The sequence below is a fragment of the Otolemur garnettii genome, unplaced genomic scaffold (assembly GCF_000181295.1).
Source record: "Otolemur garnettii isolate 467f Iridium unplaced genomic scaffold, OtoGar3 scaffold00007, whole genome shotgun sequence".
Taxonomy (NCBI): Eukaryota; Metazoa; Chordata; class Mammalia; order Primates; family Galagidae; genus Otolemur; species Otolemur garnettii.
The window spans coordinates 34964324-34969990 of record NW_003852402.1 but is presented as its reverse complement, the minus strand read 5'-3'; positions in this window follow the sequence as shown (position 1 = coordinate 34969990).

Here is a 5667-nt window from a genome sequence, read left to right as displayed (position 1 = left end):
AATCTAGATGCGTGTTTGGAGGGTTCTACCTGCTCATCAAGCTGACCGTGCCCATTTCTTCCAATTCTGCAGTAAATCATGAGACATTGGTAGCTTGAAACTGGCCAGCATAGAAGTATTTACAAACTTGGGATATGCACATGGCTGTCTACATCTGTGGTTTCATGTCTGAGGATTCAACAAACTGCTAACCAAAAGAAGTGGGGAAAAATACAAAGTGTTATTATATACTAAACAATATAAAGTAACAGAAATATAGAAATAAAGACAATATAGGGTAACAGCTATTTACATAGCATTTGCAGTGTGGTTTATTTAATCTAGAGATGATTTAAAGAACACAGGAGAACATGAAGTGACTCTATGGAAACACTGTACCATTTCATTCTGAGCTTCTTTCCACTAAGCTTCTGTGGATCTTGATATTGTGGAAGGGTTCTGGAGGGGTTCTAGAACTCAGCCCTATGCAGATAGCAAAGGACGGTGATGTTACAAATCATGGTGTCCTCCTCTGCCCTCACAAGAGGCCAACAGTTAAACAAACATTTACCTGCACATTGCTGGCAGTGTCAGTAACCCAGTTACCCAGGTCATGATAAAAGTTTTTAGACAGACTGTGTTACGGTCTGTTATTTCACTTCCGAGAAACACAGTCGTCAGCATCCTGGTCCAACTGTGCTCAGCTCATTGGTGCTGCTGGGAAGGCTTTGTTTATTTCTGTTTATAAGGATTTTACATTTCTTTATTTTATCTCAAGACTTCCATAATGAACCATGTAGACTAACAGTGACCATCCGGGATCACCCAGGTGGTATTGTCGCTATCATTGGCCAGGTTTCAGACGCAGACTTTCTCAGTTAGTGGGTTACTAGAGTAAGAACTGACAGAGGCTAGTAAGTCTGTTAGTGGATTACCAGACTAAGAGCAGGAAATTCATACAGTACATAGTGTTCGATAGTCTCACACAACTACGGGATAAGAATGGCCGGAATGCTATCTTCAGAATGTACAGGTGGTAGAGTAGGGAGTAATACGTATTTGCTGATGCCACAGGGATTTTACAGCTTATGTTAGTCTATCATCAGAGGTTAAAGGTATTTTAATACTAATTCTACCTTATGTATCACTTAGGAAAGATGAGGAAAAAGTAAGTCCCCCTTCAGAGAGGAGAAGAAGCCATCTTCTATCTATGTCATTTTATTTATTTTTTTAATTTTATATTTTTAATTAAATCATAACTGGACATTGATGCGTTTATGGGGTTCAGTGTACTGATTTAATATACAATGTGAAATGCTTACATTGAACTGATTAACACATCCATCACCATTGCACTCTTTTCTTAATAGTTTTGAGTGTACCACTGCATCATGCACATTAGGTGAGGTCCCCCCAAATGCCCTCCCTCCTCCCATATCCCCCCTCCCCTCCCCTCCCCTCTCTCTCCTCTTCCCTTCTACTTTCTGGACTATAGTGATGTTTTACCATTCATATAAATGTGTAGGCGATTATGTATTGATTTCATAGTAGTATTGAATACAGTGGATACATTTTTTCCCCATTCTTGAGATATTTAGGAGAATATGTTCCAGCTCCATCCAGGTAAACATAAAAGATGTGATGTCTCCACCTTTTTTATGGCTGCATAGTATTTCATGGTGTACATATACCACAATTTGTTAATCCATTCATAGATTGATGGGCACTTGGCAATTATGTATTAGGCTGCAATAAACTTTCTGATGCAAAGGTCTTTATTGTAAAATGATTTGGATTATCTGGGTACATACCTAGTAGAGGAATTACAGGATTGAATAGTGAGTCTACTTTAGTTCCTTCTTTCCAAAAGGGCTGTATTAGTTTGCATTCCCACCAATAGTACAGAAGTGTTCCCTTTTCTCTGCATCCACGCCAACATCTATAGTTTTGGGATTTTGTAATGTGGGCTAATCTTACTCGAGTTAGATGACATCTCAAAGTGGTTTTGATTTGCATTTCTTTGATGATTAAGGATGATGAGCATTTTTTCATGTGTTTGGAGGCCATGCGCCTGTCTTCATCAGAGAGTTTCTGTTCAAGTCTCTTGCCCACATAGAAATGGGGTTATTTGTTCTTTTCTTATTGATTACTTTGAGTTCTCTGTGGATTATAGTTATCAGACCTTTGTCAGAAACATAAGCTGCAAAAATATTTTCCCATTCTGAAGGTTGTCTGTTTGCTTTCCTTACTGTGCTCTTGGCTGTGCAAAAGCATTTTAGTTTGATCAGATCTCAGTAATTTATTTTTGGTGTTGCTTTAATTACCCAGGGGGTCCTCCTCATAAAATATTCTCCCAGGCCAATATCTTCAAGTGTTTTCCCTGCACTCTCTTCTAGTAGTTTTTGTAGTTTCATGTCTTAAGTTTAAATCTTTTATCCAGTGAAAATCAATTTTTGTTAATGGTAAAAGGTAGGGGTCCAGTTCAGTCTTCTACAGATCACCAGCATCATTTGTTAAATAGGGAGTCTTTCTTCTACTGAATATTTTTGAGAGCTTGTCAAAGATCAAATGACGATTACTAGCTGGGTTCATCCCTTGGTTCTCTATTCTGTTCCATAAATTTACCTCTGTTTTTGTGATCACTATAGATTTATAGTATAGCTTGAAGTCTGGTAACATGATACCTCCTGATTTGTTTTTATTTCTGAGTAATGTATCTGGTATTCAAGGTTTTTATGATTCCATATAAAATGAAGCACTATTTTTTCAAGCTGTTTAAAGTATGGCAATGGTGCTTTAATTGGGATTGCATTAAATCTGTAGATTGATTTGGGTAGTATGGACATTTTAACAATGTTGATTCTTCCCAGCCATGAGCATGGTGTATTTTTCCATTTGTTAACATCTTTGGTGATTTCTTTTCTCAGTTTCATAGTTCTCTTTATAGAGATCTTTCACAGTCTTTGTTAGGTAAATTCCCAGATATTTCATCTTCTTTAGCACTATTATAAAAGGAATAGAGTCCTTGATTGTTTTTTCAGCTAGATTATTGTTGGTATATATAAAAGCTACTGAGTTTTAAGTATTGATTTTGTACCTGAGATGCTGCTGTATTTCTTGATTACTTGTATGAGTTTTGAAGTTGAGTCCCTGGGATTTTCCAGACATAAGATCATATCATCAGCAAAGAGTGAGAGTTTGATCTCCTCTGATCCCATATGGATACCCTTGATCGTCTTCTCTTGCCTTATTGTGATAGCTAAGACTTCCATTACTATGTTGAATAGCGGTGGAGACAGTGGGCATCCTTGCCTCATTCCTGATCTGAGTGGAAATGTTGTCAATTTTATACCATTCAATATGATATGGCCTGTGCTTTTGCTGTAGAGGGCCTCTATCAGTTTAAAAAATGTCCCTTCTATGCCTATTTTCTTAAGTGTTCTAATCACGAGAGGATGATGGATATTATCAAAGGCTTTTTCTGCATCTATTGAATCATATGGTCTTTGTTTTTTATTTTATTGATGTATTATATTTATAGATTTGCATATGTTGAACCAACCCTGTAACCCTGGAATAAAACCAACTTGATCATGGTATATAATTTTTTTGATGTTTAAACTCACTTTTTGACCAATCTACACAGCTCTTCTAAACAAGTAGACTATATCCTTGTAATCTGGTGCTTGGGTAATTCTTTCCTTCTTCATCTACTGTCCTAATAATTGTCTGAAGTTACTTCTTTGTGGTACATTTTATTATTATAATACTATCTCAGTCATCCAAAAGTGTAAGGAAAATATAACGAATTCTCACGTACCCATTGCTCAGTTTAGGAAATAAAATTGAAGTTAAGTTCTTGTCTTCAATCCCATTTTCTTCCTGCTCTATGTAGCAGTAACCATTACCTTGAATTGAATGTTCATAATTTGCCTATCTTTTTAAATAGTTATTACATCTATGTCTGTAAATGATAGTTTGTATTTTTGCATCTTTAAATTGAATATAAATTATATCATAATATATAATTTTTTTTACAGCTGCCTTTTCTAGTCAGCATGGCTTGGAAAATATAGTCATCATTACATTTAGCTCTAGGTAATTTTCCACACTACATATAAATACACACTATTTTGTGAATATATCACAGTAGATTATTCATTCTCCTAATAAAATTTAGATTTCTAATTATTTCTTTACATAGTATATATTGTACATATTGTAATGGAATTCTTTATAGTAAAAATAAAATTTAATTATTTTTTCTTTTACTTTTTTTATTTTTGGGGATTCTTTGAGGGTACAGAGAACCAGGTTACACTGATTGCACTTGTTAGGTAAAGTATCTCTTATAATTATGTCCCACCTGCAATGGCATTGTTAAGGATGTTTTCTTGAGCACATGGCAAAGTATCAGTAGGTTAATATACTCAAAAATTAGAAATGCTTGATTAAAGGGTATATACATCTTTAGCTGTTATAAATATTGCCAAGTTGGTTTTTACCATTTTACACATTTAGGTGGTGTTATAAAACTTCTTACTGCTCGATATTGGCACAAATATTCTGAGCTTTTGAGTGTATGCTTTTCCAATGCATATGAAATGATGTGTGTCAATTTTGTTTCACTTGCAGTTCCTGATTTTTGATGAGGTCAAGAATCTTTTAAAATATGTATTGCCTGTTTTTATTTCCACTCTGATGAAGTTCTTTCTTGTTTTTGTCTTCAGCAAAACCAAAGATACTCAATAACTGGGCATTGTGGCAGGTGCCAGTGGTCCCAGCTAGTCAGCAGGCTGAGGTAAGAGAATCGCCTAAGCCCAAAAGCTGGAGGTTGCTGTGAGCTGTGATGCCACATCACTCTACCGAGAGTGACAAAGAGACTCTAAATATATATACACACACATATATATATACACACACACACACACTCTCAAGAGGAGACACCCAATACCTGTTTTTTGAGGAATAGAACTATTTGTAGCTAAGCAGATGGCCACCCAAGATAGAGACTTTATTTCTGAGTCTCTGTAGAAGCTAAGTGTGGTCATGCATAAATGTTCTGGCCAGCGAGCTATAAGCAGAAACATGGTGTGTGAATTCTAAGCCAATGTCCGTGAAGTGAGGGAACCTGCCCAACTCTTCTGCTTTTCTCTTTCCTATGGGTTTAAACATGGGTATGGGGCCTGAACAAAACTGCCTCCCTTGGATAACTGAGTGGAAGTCACATATGGCGGGTGGCAGAGCAATGTCCTATCTTCCATGATAGCAGAACGATAGTGGAATTACCAAGCAGTCTTTGAGCTAATTATTAATAACCTTGACTGGTTGTTATTCCTTTATAGGTAAGAAAAAAATAATTTCTCTTGACCATTTTAAGGCTTTTTGGCACTTGCAGCCAAAAGTAATTGTAACTGATACCGTATCTTTTGCCTTTTTTTCAGGTTATTTTTCCGTTGTCATTTTCCTATTCATCTGTAGGAGTATTTTACATATTCTGTGCAAAAAATTTTGTTGGCTGCATGTGTTACAAAAGCTTCTCCTGTGTCTGTTTTTATTTTACTTACAGCATCGTTTCCTATAATAATCATTTTAATTGTCCTCAGTTTAATGTATTAGTCTTTTTCCTTTATTGCTTGTTCTTATTTTAGAAATTCTACGCTTACAGTCTCATAAAGATTTTTTTTT